General features: G+C 40.9%; 1 long non-coding RNA gene across 2 annotated transcripts in view; it reads right to left on the bottom strand.

The window, feature by feature from the left end:
- Positions 1–14,485, bottom strand: part of LOC132249903 (uncharacterized) — a 46,602-nt gene that overhangs the window by 30,754 nt on the left and 1,363 nt on the right. The window contains exon 1 of one of the 2 annotated variants that reach the window (XR_009461374.1): positions 10,672–10,801. The exons of the other annotated variant lie outside the window; for it this stretch is intronic. This is a non-coding gene — a long non-coding RNA (uncharacterized LOC132249903). Of the gene's footprint in view, positions 1–10,671; positions 10,802–14,485 lie in introns of those variants that run through there. 2 annotated transcript variants of the gene reach the window in all.

The following is a 14,485-nucleotide window of genomic DNA, read 5'->3' as shown; positions in this document are numbered from 1 at the left end:
TTCATGTGCCCCTCCCATGTAAATTGGTTCCCAGAGGAATGAGAGTGATTGGGGATGACTGAAATACAATGGTAGCAGGCCTCTACTGAATGGCCTGTAATGACCAGGCCATCACCTCGCATTGATTCACCTAGGAACCACAGATCTCAACCAGGAACAGAGACAAGAACACAGCATTTGAAAGACAAAAGACCCTGCAGGACCAGCAACTCTACCATTGTACCCCACCATTACTGACACCCGAAACTGCACATCCCTGCATGGAGCACACATGCTCAGGACACCAGGGGCTGACTTTTGCCTGGGCATGCCTCCTGTCACTAGGGTCACACAAGGTCTGCCCCTATAAAAAGGGGCAGTGAAGACAGACCCAGTGGGACGCCCTCTTCATCTGGACCAGCACCATGCCACACCACCTATCCACCCAGAGGCCCTGCTGGCGACCCCCCTCTGGACAACATCTACTGGACAAGCACCCCTTTCCAGCCTGGATAGGTAGCTATCACCCCCCACCCCCTCTTCATCCAAGGACTTGGACTCTGCTTCTCTTCCCTACCTGGACTCCAACCCTTCCACTGAGTCTCTTTCTCCTGCTACCAGTGTGTGTGTGTGTGTGTGTGTGTGTGTGTGTGTGTGTGTACACACCAATAACTTCATGGGGTTGTGTAGTGTGTTGTCTGTTTAAAAAACCTGTAATTTGGACCCCTAAATTGGGTTTTGCTTTACTGTGGTTTGGCCCTGCTCCAATCTCTGCTCCTCACCCCTCTAACTTCTGTCTCATTTCTCCTTCTCCTGCTTCTGGCTCACTGCCACCTCCAACACCTGTCCTGAGCTCCTCTTTGCCTGCAAACCCAGTTTCTTTGCCACTGTCTTATCCCCACTGTCTTCTCCTTTTCCCCTGAGCAACCAGGTTCCTGCCATCACTTATCTGCACCCCCCCCACCAATATCTCAGCTGTCTGCCTCAGTTTCCAGCCCCAGTCTACCTTAAGTAAACCCAAGCCTCAGTTCCTCAGCTAGCTTCTCTATAGTCCACCGGTTCTAATCTTGGTTCTGGCAACTTTCACTCCCTACACTTTAACTCTCTCTCTCCCACCTAAACCTTCCCCCAAGTATCCCAGGTACCCCAAGCACACACATACACACTGTACCATCCAAGTTAGGAGCTTACCTGTGTGTATGTGTAGGTGGATTGTATGTGTGTGAACTGGTGAGTGTGCATGTGTTTATATATATGTCATTGTGTGCATGATATACGAATTAGTGATCTGTGTCTAACTTTTGGGGTGTATAGTGTATGTCCTTGAATTGGTGATAGGTATGCATGTGCCTAGGCTGGTTTGGATGTGTATGTGCATGAGCTGGTACTCTGTGTATGTATGCACCTAATTGATTTGTGTGTTTGTATATGTGCAATTATGTCACACCCTCCTGTCTAACAGCACAATATTGAGATCCTGAGAGTTGGCCTGACCCCACAGGGCAAAACTTGAAGAAATTAACTATATAATAGAGCACATCACCATTTTGTTCAACAGTATAAGGACTTTGGCTGGCAAAAGTCATGATTTAAGTTCTATGGGAGTTTTTAATTACATTTTATTAACCCTTGTATCTTTGGACAGGTCTCAACAATGCAATTGAGAAGCAGGATGAATTCATTCAGGCTGAGCTCTGTGCTACCCTGACTAGATTGCTACTGATTCCTGTTCTAATTTGTTTGAAGCTAGCTTAGGTATCTAAGTGAAGGCCAACCTTTTTAGCAGGTGCGCTACAAATTAGCCCCACCCCTTCCCAGAGTGCTACTTCCACCCTCCTCCTTCACCCAATCAGCTGCTCTACTTTCTGTTCCCTGCCTCTGTGTCACTACTAAGTCTGTTGCTCTGCTTTCTCCTCCCAGCCCTGAACTCCCTGCCTGATATGCTGCTCTGTGTTCTGCTCCTTGCCCTAACTGCTACTGTGTTGTTTGCCCCCTCTCTGCTCTGCTGCATACCACCCAGGGGCTGCTTGAGCCATTTGTGGCCCATATACTTCGGGTTGGCCACCCAGTCTTTACACTATATTGCAGTCACTGCTGTGACTGCAATGAAGATGAAGCCTTTGTTAACCAGGCCTTCTGTTGCATTATGGGGAAAAATAGGTGATTCTTAAAAAAGGCTTTAAAGGTCATGACCTATATCTGAAAATGGTTTAATTGCTGTAAGAGAAATCAGGGCAGGCTATAAAATGTATACATTGTACTGTCTCTTCAGCTTATCTCACTTTAGATGTGGATATATTGTACTGGCTGAAACATCTGTATCTATCTATTATTTGGGAGTCCATGTTGAAGCAATGCCATCCGGGGCAATGAATACCACCATAACTAAGTATCACATTTACTTAAATATAAGATAATCCTGAATATAGGACAACCCCTCAATAATTAGATTCTAGATATGGAAAATTTATAAATTTGTTATAATTTTTCAGATATAGAATCTAATTACTGAACACTTGCATTGATTTTGTCCCCTTCCCACTGGTACAGCAGATAAAGTAAATTTTAGATGGTTAGATGGCTCCTTTGCCCTCCTCACCCCCTCCCCCGCAACTTCTTTCTCTGCTCTTCCTCAGCACTGCAAGTTTTAGTACAGGTACTGCATAAACACACTTTTAAGCAGAACTTTTGTACCTACTTATATATAGTATGAACTTTAAATAAGTCTAAATACAAAAGGATCATTATTTACTATATAGTTCATTGGGCTGGACCCCAGCAGAATCAACACTGTTTCAAGTCATGGTGAACCCACAGTTCCACACTGCTCAGTGTGTATGTGTACTCCAGATATTAGGCCTGTGAGAGCCGGCAGTGATCCGATCCAGCTTCAGATCCAGCTGCTTCAGATGGCCATGATCTGATTCAGTGCTCTGGATTGGTTTGTCGCTTCGATCCGGCCAAAGTGGCTCTGAAGCTTCTGAGATCTGGCTATAGGTTATAATGTGGGGATGAATGAAGTATCTATAACTTTGTTATTTTAGCTCCTATTTTGGTGCAACTTTCAGAGATGGTAGCCTCTTCTGAGAGCATGAAGCCTGCCAAGCTTCAAGAAGATCAGTGCAGGGGTTTGGGGGTAACTGCACCCCAAATTCTTGAAAGCAAAACTCCTGTCACATTTATGTGTTAGACCACAGGGGCTGAAAACTGCAGGTGTGGTAGCCCCTGGTGAGGTCACAAAGTCTGCCAAGTTTCAAGAAGATCAGTATAGGGGTTTGGGGGGAACAGCACCCCAATCTGCTGACAGGCAAAACTTGTCATATGGGTGGGTGCTTGGGTGACTGTGTCTGTCTTGAGGCACAGGGGGTAAAATCTAGTGCAGGCTTGGGTCCTGGGCCCTGCCAGTCCATGAAGCCTACCAGCTCTGTGTGTCTCACTGGGGGAGTCTGTCGTCCTGCTTGGGCGACTACATCTGTTTGGTGCACAGGGGTTAAAATCTAGCGCAGGCCTAGGTCCTGGGCCCTGCCAGGCCACAAAGCTTGCCAGCTCTGTGTGTCTCGCTGGGTGATGTGGGTGGGTGACTGTGTGTGTATGATAAGGTGCACCCTTCCTGGAGCTGGGGCCTCTGCACAACATGGCATGTTCCCCAGTGAGGCCTCCTCCTCCCCTACAGCCTCAAGCCCGGTCCTCTGCTTTACGTGACAACAGGTAAAATAACTTAGCTGGCTCAATACCAGTAGCAGCAGCAGCAGCAGCAAAGGTACCCAAACGGAACTGTCACAGAGCCTATCGTTTTATAAAGGAATTGACAGCAAGAAGTAACTATGTTGTGTTGTGTTGCGTTGTGTTGGACATATGGTGTTATTCATGGTGTGTGATGGCTTATTTTTTGTTTTTATGTCTATATGTGTATTGTGGGAAAAAAAGGAGTACTTAAAAAAAGGTATCTTTGGAAGCTTTAGGGTTGAAAACCCCTTTGTCAGGCTGAGGAAGTACCTGCAGTTGGTCCTGGATGGAAGGAATAGTAAAGAAGCCAGAGGGTGCCCTGGCCTGCAATGCAGGCAATAAAGCCAGTCAGTGAAAATGGAAATGGAGGTATCGGGGGGCAGGGACAGGCTGGGGTGGGGGATAGGGGGGAAAGGGGGATGTAGCAGCAAAGGTAGACGTGCAGAGGTGCCTGGGGTGTCAGATGTCCGGCAGGTTGCAGTGTGCCAGAACTCCATTGTGTATAATGAATCCATGAGTTTCTGTACCTACTACCTAGGAGACTGAAGAAGTTCATAGTCCCAGTTCTGAAAAGTGGTTTGTACATTCAAACAAGCACCTAACCTCATCACCAGAACTGAAGCCAACTTCCTACAGCTCAAAACACAAAACCTGCCAACTATCTCCAGTACCCCCACAAACTACACACCAGAATCTATCAAAGACAACAAAACCCAACTACCTGTGGGGGCACATTCCTCACCAAAAAAACACTCTGCCTCCAATCTCTCAGGCCTGATCCTGAGAGGGAACAAATTACAATGCAAACCACTTTACTGAGCTATGTTCCTTTTGGAATGTTTAGCCCATATTGGTCATGTGTTTTCTAGTTATGGTCAGTGTTGGCTGCATTTATTCAAAGTCATATTTGGTTTCCATTACTGAGAAGATGCTGCTTTAGACAGCAGTTTAATGACAGACAGTGTATTTAATGAGGTTTCCTGGTATGTGATTGTAAGACGGGAAGCTTTTTGCCCCATGCTGACTGAGGGGAAAAACTCATCCTGTATTCAAGTAAACGTGGTAGTATGAAGTTTCCTAGCTGTCAGAAATAGAAATAGGTCATTCTTCTACTTCATGTAGGTGAGTCTTCCTTAGCAATAGTATTTCTGATAATTTTCATGCAAATTAAGTCAAATAGGATAACAATATAGTAAACAAATAATCCAAATTTATGTATTTCATTATTTGTTGCTACAGATTATAATTTCTCATCATCTTGCATTTAACTAACAAACAAATTCCAAAGTACCTGAGAGTCACCGTAGTGGGTATCTCAAGAAAGTAAGTGCACAGCAATTCTCAGTTTAAGAGTTTAAGACAGTTTTGCATTGTGTCTAGAAGACTGATACTCTATTGCTCTAACAGACAGGCATAGAACAAGCTGCACAGGCAAGGAACAGTTGTATTAGCTTTACAGTAAGATATAACTAATGCAAAGGTGGGCTAAAATCCATTTCTGCCTGGTCACACATGTGACTGCTAACTTCATTAGAGCCAAGTGTAAAATTTAACTTCCTCACCTGCTGTGTATTACTGCAGGCCTTTGATGGTTTGGTAATACAGAACCCAATTGGTTTGGTGATACAGGCATCTTTCCAACTGAGAACCAGATTGAGGTTGCCAAAATTCGCCAATAAGTCACACGTAGGATTTGAACCTACAATCCCAGAAGTAAAAGTTATGAACTTCAGTTAAGAAACCTTGCAAATGATTTTCAAAGGATAGAATGGCTTTGAAAGAGTAGACAAGATTCTTCGGGTGAATCTGATATCTTTTATTAGACCAACTTAAATAGTTGGAAATCAATTATTAAGCAAGAGCTTCCGGGTTCAAAAATGCTTTCTCAGGCTAAGGAAGTTTCTGCAGTTGGTGTGTGCTCTTCCTGGATGGAATGAAAAGTAAAGAAGCCAGGCTGGGCTGGTATGCATACAAGACAGGTAGTCAGTGAAAATGTAGATTGAGGAGTCAATGGGTGAGAGACAGGCTGGGGGGGGGGGGGGGCGGTGGAGAAGAGCGAGAAGGGGGATGAAAGTGGAGAGATACCTGGGGAGTCAGCTGTCAGGCAGGTTATAATGTGTCATAAATCCAATGTCTATATTTAGTCCATGATTTTTAGTATCCAGGAGATTGACGAAGCGGAGCTCATAGGTTCGTCTCTGGGAAGTGTTCTGTAAGTTTCCTTTGAGGATCAGGACGGAGAGATTGGAGAGAGAGTGGTTTTCTTGTGAGAAATGTGCTCCCACAGGGAATTGGGTATTTCTGTCTCTGATAGATTTCCGGTGTACGTTCATTCTGGTGCGCAGTTGTTGTTTGGTCTCTCCTATGTATTTTCCATCAGGGCATTTGGTGCATTGGATGAGATATATTACACTTCTGGAGGTGCAGCTGTAAGATCCAGGAATGCTGATGGCACTGTTGTGGGGTGTAGTAATAGTGGGGGTGGTGGAGATGTGTTGGCAGGTTTTGCATTTCTTGTCTTGGCACAGTCTGGATCCTTTTGGTGTGTTCTAGGCTGGAGGAAGTTTGCTTCTGGTGATGAGGTTGGCGAGGTTCGGTGCTTGTTTGAAGGCTAGGATGGGTGGCTCTGGGAAGATCTTTTTAAGAATAAGGTCTCTTTCTAGTATGGGTTGCAATTGTTTGAAGATTTTCCATACAGATTCAAGGGAGGGGTGATATGTCATAACCAGTGGTGTGTGATTTGTGAGGGTTTTTCTTCTGTACTGCAGCAGTTCTTCACGTGGTATCCGGGTGGCTCTTTCAAACATGCAATCTATCTCTCTGGACGAATGTCCTTGTTGGGTGAAAGCCTTTTTGAGATTGGTGAGGTGGCAATCCCGGGTGTTCTCTTCAATGCAAATTTGGTGGTATCTGGGGGCTTAGCTGTATATCACAGCTGTATATCACAGCCAAGCCCTCAGATACCATCCTGTGATATACAGACAAGCCCTCAGCTCTAGCAATGACAGAAGATAACATGTTTTGCAGACAAATGAAGTGTCATACTTGTATCAACCTGCACCACTGAAAACCTCAGGTTTACAGCCAGCTTCTCTATCAGTATCTTTGGCTGTCCTCCAGGAATTTCTTCCCCAGAATGCTAACCTAAGAAGATGTCTTATTAGTATTGCTTTGGCTTTGTCCCAGAGAGAGTAAGCTCATTTTTCTAAATCAAAAACAGGTAGTTGACAAGCTCTTTAGAAATAAACAGGATTGCACTGTTGAGTTGTCATTGTCTTTTAGCAGATGATTTGATCTAGTGTTTTTTTAATCCATGGCTATGCTGTAATACTGTCATGCTTTGCTATTTAATCTTAATATGATCAGCCAGATTCAGCCTATGCTGTTGGTCAACCCTGGTGGGGGATTTCTTATCCAGCCAAGTTTCTGAGAAAAATGGTTAGAACAACTCCCCTATCACCTGGGCAATCCAGGAAGGGTTAGTTGGAAAGGAATGGATGTCGTTTGAAAAAGTAATGGAAAGTCTATGGTTCTTTGTGCTGTAATAAGTAATTGGGTGACTGATCATGATAATATACATCAGTAAACCTTTGCAATAATTCATTATGTGTAATCAGTTCATATTTGGAGAAATTTATTCCCACAATCCCTTAATGTTCCTTACAAATGCATACAGAAAAAGTGTGCAGGTGCATGTATGCATGTAAATACACTCAAACGTGCAAGTTTAAAAACAAAAAAGGAAGCAAATATAAAAACCGACTATCCTATCACTGTTCACCTGCTTGGAGGAACACGGTCCCCAGTTTACCTCTTAGGCACAATGAGAGATACCATTTTCCCCATCACCCCCCACATCCTAAAGAATCCTGGGTGATAGCTTGGTCCCGCTGAAGTCAATGGTGAAATTCTCATTGAGCAAAGCCAGATTTTTACCTCATCTTTTTGTGCTTAATTCCAGCTAAAAATTGTCATTTATAATTCACATGAACAGGCACTTATCTGCACCTTGTATTTCTTCAGCCTCTCCTTCAGCATCCAACTCTTCTCACAGAAATCCTCCAGTCTCTTACATGTACAAGTTCCTTCATGTTTTCCATCAATTACTGAGTCACAATTTGCTACCAGTAGCAGACATTAATATCTTGCTATTATTTTTTGCTGTCTTGTCATTATTTGCTGTGCCTCACCTTGCCATATTTTCTGGTCCAGAGATTGCAAACCATGAGGAGCTACCCCCACTCCCATCCATGACTCTTACCGTCCCTGAACAGGTACCTGATAAAAGGAGCAGAGCAGCAAATTCTATCAGGAGATAGCCTTCTATTAGAATTTGATAACCCTGGAGTATGCTTGCTTTCATTCTTTCTTTCAAGATATTTATTTTAAACATGATTTTTTTATCAATTCTCAGGTTTTTTTATCAAGCCTCAGCATGTCATCTTTTACTTTGGTTAACACTGTGAAGTTGTATGTCATTGTGCTAGTTAAGATATAACTTTAATAATAAATTATCACAGAAATAATGATTATTGTTTGTAGCTGAGAGAGTTGCCATAGATATGAGGGGCTGTGCATTTGTCTCTTGAGTGATCAATTATGCCTCATCTTTGGGCTGAATTCTGTAGCTTACATCAACAAAAATATGCGAAGGAAGGATTGTCAACAGCCTAGTAGCATACATGGCACTGATTTCCCAGGATAAGTGAAGCTGTACTTCAGAAAGAATCCTCAGGATAAAGGAGATAAAATTCTGCACATCTGGAAAGCTGTGTCTGGAGTTGGCTCTGTTTTTGAGTATAGGTGGGCATGACTACACACGTGCTTTAATGTTCAGTACACTATTTAACTGTACATTAAAGCATCATGTAAAAAACTAACATTATGCTAATGCTCAGTAAAAGAGTCTACTGAACATTAAGCATCACTAAAAAAGCGTTCAAATGTACTGCGCACCCTAATGCACGTTAATTAGTTCCTCACATGGGAGATACTAAATTTAATGCACATTAGAAAAGGTGCATTAATGCATGTGTAGATGCACCTGGTATGTCCCATTTGCTAAATTGGGCCTAAATTTGAGTTTTGTTTTAGCAAAAAAGATTTTTTAATGTTGTCCTACTGTGCTTACATGCTTTGTTAATGCATCTTGTAACATCCTATACTAGTTTGGTCTGTCCTAGGGATGTCCAACTGGCAGCTTCAGGCTGAAGGAGTTAACATGCAACTCCTGGGCTCCTGCCTGGCTATCACTGCTCTGGCTGCTAGTGGCTGGGGTTTCTGGGGCAGAACAGCAAGGTGGGAGGCCCTATGACAACAGAAGGTGGGGTTGGGCAGGGGATTCTCACAGTAGTGGCAGGAGGGTGGGAACTTCCCACATGGTGGTGGCAATGAAATGGGCGATAGCCTACACAGTGGTGGGGAGAGAAGAACTTGCATGGTAGCAGGGAGCTGGGAGGTGGGGAAAAAGTGTCCATGCGGGGGTGACAGCAATGGTAGGGGGATTGCCCATGCAGTAGTCACAGTGCAAGGCTCATGCAATGGAGGTCCTGGGGAGCCCATGTGGTCCCAACAGCATGTAGTATGCACAGTGTGTGGTCTGAGGTTCACAAGCTGTGCAGCATGTGGCCCTTAGCTATGCTGAAGTTGGACAGCCCTGGTCTATGCAGTAATAAGTAATTTTGTTTTCCCTTTATAAGAACATCCCTTCCATTTCTTTAACCAATTCCCAAACCTGAAGATTAACTAAAGTGCATTTCTCTTTGACTGCTTCATTAATCATGCTGATGTTCATTGCGTTAGTGATTTGTTTATACTCCTAATTGGGTTTCTTGTTTTCATAGCCATGGTCAGTCAATCAGTTATGTTAATATTAGCACACTGCCACAAAATCTCCAGACTGTAATGCCAGAAGGGACTATTATATCACACATTCTGATTTAGACTATCTGTAATACAAGCCAAAGACTTTCACCAATTTACCCCTGCACTGACCACAATAACTTCTGTTTGAATGAAGCATGTCTTCCAAAATGGCATTCAAGATTCATTAGTTGATATCCAGAGATAGATACTCTTTGGCAGTTTATAGGAAAGGCTGTAGAAAAGGTGTGCCTTTATTTGCTGTTTGAATATGTCTGGTTTTAACTTCCAACCATTTGTTTTGGTTACACTTTTCTTCACTATATTAAGTGAGTCCTATAGAATTTTCTCCCTTGAAAATATTTTTGCACTCTAATCAATTCATCTTTCAATCTGTTTGATAGGCTACACATATTCTCTCACAATGTATATTCTTTAATCCCTAAAATTGAATTTTGTGGCTCTTCTTAGCAACTTCTCTAACTTTTCAATCTCTTTTTAAATATTTAGGTACCACAACTATTTTGTAACATTTTGATATATGGATTAAGAGTCAGAATCACACTAAGGTGTAAATTTAAAATAAAATAGTTGTCAGAATGCACGGACGCTTGTTATTTTGGTATAACAATGCTAGTCTTTTTTTTTTCCTTTCAATTCAGATTTTGCTGCTTTGGAAGCATCTTAAATTTTTAAAAACCTCATAAAGTATCTACACTCACAACTTAGTGGTAAAGCATCTGTATACTGGTAATATTTTCCAGTGGAGACAAACCCTAAGGGGCTGGAGAGAGATACAAACGAGTGGTTGAGAAAGTCCTTACTGATGGATCAAAGCTTTTATACTAGAAAAAGTTAAGAGATGTGATTGTTTAGCTATGAACAAAAATCATTATTTTTTTGTGATTAATTTATATTAAAACCATATCTCAATTAGAATAGTGAGATACATCTTCACTGGATTGATTAAAATACCACCTCTAAAATCCATATATATCAATTACATTAATGAAGAAAACTACATTTGCCAGGAACAGGGAATAGATCACTATTCAGATAATTAGAACAGCAAATTCGTAATTTGCTATGAGATTATAAACATACCTATTACATTGAAAATAGGCCTGGGAGGGCCCATTTGGGGCATCCAGTTCTACTGCCTGCATTTATAGGTGGCTACTTGTCCAAAAGAGCCCAGCAGATTTTCTGTTCTTACCACAAACAAATCAGAGCCACGAAGAACCCTGCTTAAAAAAAGAAAAAGAAAAGAAAAAACTCTTACGGTTTGTTGGAGGTGAACATCAAAGGAGACAAGGGCAGTGCCAATGGCTTGGCTCCTGCAATGGCAGGGGATATTATGCCCAAATAAGCAAAAAGAAAAATTCATTTTTATACCCATACTTATATGATTATGTATGAAAGATCTCCTGGAATCAAGTCATCTCAGGCAGCTCACTGCACCAGTTCAATAGGGAAGGCAAGGAACTTAGGTACTGGGCTACACTGAACCTTTTCCTTGCAAGGTGTTGCTGCAATATCATATTTTGCAAATCCTACAGATGCTGCAAGCATTTAATCCCTCATCCATTCCCTACTGCAGGATTTCATTCTCCTGCTACTATCCAGTAATGTGTTACACCTTTCCTTAACTCCAGCCCCTGAGCCCTCCCCTTGATTTTGCTGATCTACATCTTTCCTTTTCCTTTCCCTCATTTGTTTCAGCATCCTCTGAAGACATTTCCCATATCTGCAAGTTCTAGCTTTCTACCTCCTCTGATTTGCTCCCTCAATCTTATGTTTTCTGCCCCTTCCCCCCACCCAATCTAGCACTTTTTTTGGTATGTGTAGGAAGCATAGTCTGATCCAAGTAAAGGACAACAGCTTCAGCAGATGTTACTGAGCATCCTCACCATCACTCCAGTACTCAATAATAGTAGAGTAGCAAATTCTGGTCAGTAGCACTTCATGGCACTACATGCTACCACCTATCCACAAGGATCTTGGGTGAAGAAAGTTATTGCTTCTCAATGCTTCCCCGGCTTCTGCCAGAGATGTGGGGTGGAATATTTCCAGTATTTTATTTTTCTGTGGGAAATTTTCCATTTCTAAAAATTCATTGTTTTATAACATTCATTAGCAACAATGAGTGGATGCCAATACAATATTAGGCAGCTTGGCAATTTCAAAGTTGTAATAAATGTTTTGCAGGTAATTATCCCTAGGGACTGTGTGAGAGAGTACATATATCTTTTATTGATCTGTAAACAGGAGGGTAAATACACTTACATAAAAATCTAAAACCAAAAATCAAAACATGGCATATCATGGGTATGCTAAAATTAGTGTCTCAAAGGTTTTCAGTGCCTTCAGTTTTTTTCTTAAATTTAAACAAACAATGGAAGGGAAGAACATACTATTGTGTATTGTCTTACATTTTTACAAGTATTCCAATAAAAATAATTTCTTTCCACATAAAGCTTTGAATGTGTTTGACTATAACATTTAAAACACAGTAAGTGTGCTCTATTTAATTATTTTCCTAATCAAATATTTCAGTTCAAATACTTGTGGCTATTGAAACATAAAATTAACATGGGGGTACTTTTTTAGTTTTGTTTACTAAATATAAGTCAAATAAACATGTTAAATCAGATCATGCTCTATTTGGGGCATTGGAAAATTTTCTGGAATTTTTTCTGGAAAATTTTCCAATTTAAATTTTTCCAGAAAACCCACATCTCTGGTCTCTACAGGAAGATGGTTAGAGAAGGGTCAAAAGCTATAGTGGAGTCTGCTGCTGATTTCTGCTGTGGAGAGGTAGAGAGTGTAGAAGTTAAAAACTGAGGGACAGATGGAAGAATCAATGAGAGAAAATTGTGGTAGTGCCCATTTGTCTCTGTATAGAAAATGGCCAAATTGTCAACAAAGCCTTTTTGACAAGAGGCTTTGTTTACAGGGACTTCTCAATTAGCCCTTGGGTCTACTAGCTTGAATGTCTCTACTAGTACACCTCCAATAGCTCACAGATGGTGACAGTTTGAGCAGACTGAGGATACAACCATGCCAAGGTTTTTTAGATCAATATTTTTAATTGTAAGAAGAACACAAATTTCTTATTACTTTAAGTTATTTGGTGCTACAGCAATAAAATCATGTAGACAAACTTAGAAAGGTATCTGCTACCATAACAAAACTTCAAAAAGGTAGGAAAATTTAAAACTTAAATGACCTGAAAATGCTGTTTTAACTATACTCTTAAGACTATTAACAAAAATGTAATCAAACACAGAGTAACTCTCACTAGAAATGAATGAAACTATTCTTTCTAGAGGCCTTTGCCAGTTCTATGCAGCAGGCCATGATAAGAGCAAAAAGTAGAGCATATTTGTTCACAGAAGACGTGCTTGATATTTAAAAAATGTATCATTTCCCTTTTGCTGTTAGGGGTCGATGAAGAGGAAGCATTTTCTGTTCTTTTACTGTAACCTAATTCAGAGGCAGTTAGGGCCCCCTGGCCATCTGTATGAACATTTACCTGATATAAGCTTTAATTTTGAAAAATTGGTCCTGCTGATGTTTATTTATATGTAAGCTTCTTATTAAAATTACTACCACAATGCTTCCTATTCCCACAGAGGAAGACTCCAAATAATATCATCTCCCCAAAATATCTCTTTTTTTGTGGGAAGAAAACATCCTTTCTGGTCAGGTATCTATTGATCCCAAAATAGATCTTCTAAATTAATTTGAATTTTAAGAAGAATTTCTTCTTTGTTTACAGGGAGTTTCTTCTTTCTTGCTCTTTTAAAAAAATTGTCTAGTTACTAGTGAAGTGTATGTGCTAATTAGGTTACCTGGCACTCCTTTCCTGGTGTCGACACACGAGAAACGCAATTGCTACTGTTGATCCAATTATTCTTCAATTCTGCTTCCCATAACATCTGCTGCAATAAACCAATTCCCGGTGTTTTTGCTTGATATTTAAAAAAAGTATCATTTCCCTTTTGCTGTTGGGGGACTATGAAGAGGAAGCATTTTCTGTTCTCTTTTACTGTAACCTACTTCAGAGGTTGAATCTTGCTTGCATGAAGGGAAATGACAGATTTTGATCTCAATAAGAGCAGACATGGGCTCTCAGATGTATTGATAAAGGTAAACCGTAATAACTTACAAAATGGAGGCTCAAAGGGATTTTCCAAATGCTTATTAAAAATATTTCTTAAAAAATGTCAATAGCCACTTCCATGTGAAGTATCGGAATTCCAGAAGATATAAGACTTACAGCTTCTTTAATACAAATTGAATCCAAATTGATAACATTTTATCACCACTTTGCATGCAATTCATCCTGTACTGTAGAGGCCCAATGTGAAATTCTTGCTCTTGTGCAATAGTACCTTACTATCTGCAAAGTCGATCTGGTAACAAGGATGGCCAAAGATAATTTGTTAACAGGAGCTGATATTCTATTTTTTTTTGTATTTTTGATATTTCTTTTCTGGTTTAACCACATTTTTTTAGCCGTTTACATGTCTTGTTTGTCACTGAAGTAGTGTTGACTCTCTTAATCCAGAGTTACATGATCTTTTGCTTGTTTCTTTGCTGATTTATAATTGAATTCTCACAGACTCTTACTCCAGAGTACTTGCTATATCACAGCAGCCAACTAATTGATTCTGTGAGATCCCAAATATCTCTTTTAGAATTCTCAGTACAGTTGCTAATTTTTTGGCTTTCCAACTAAGCAAACTCTAGAAATAGCTTTCTAGACTTCTATGGAATTCTTTCCAGCTATTTGAGTTGGTTTAATAAAAGATATCAGACTTACCCAAAGAACCTTGCTTGCTTATGTCCTTAGACCAACACAGCTACAACCAACACCCATGAAATCCTTTTGGAGCACTTAGACAAACCTACT

Source organism: Alligator mississippiensis, chromosome 4, assembly GCF_030867095.1.
Source record: "Alligator mississippiensis isolate rAllMis1 chromosome 4, rAllMis1, whole genome shotgun sequence".
In the NCBI taxonomy this organism is placed as follows: Eukaryota; Metazoa; Chordata; order Crocodylia; family Alligatoridae; genus Alligator; species Alligator mississippiensis.
The sequence above is the reverse complement of the archived record's forward strand: the minus strand, read 5'-3'. Positions and strand labels throughout refer to the sequence as shown.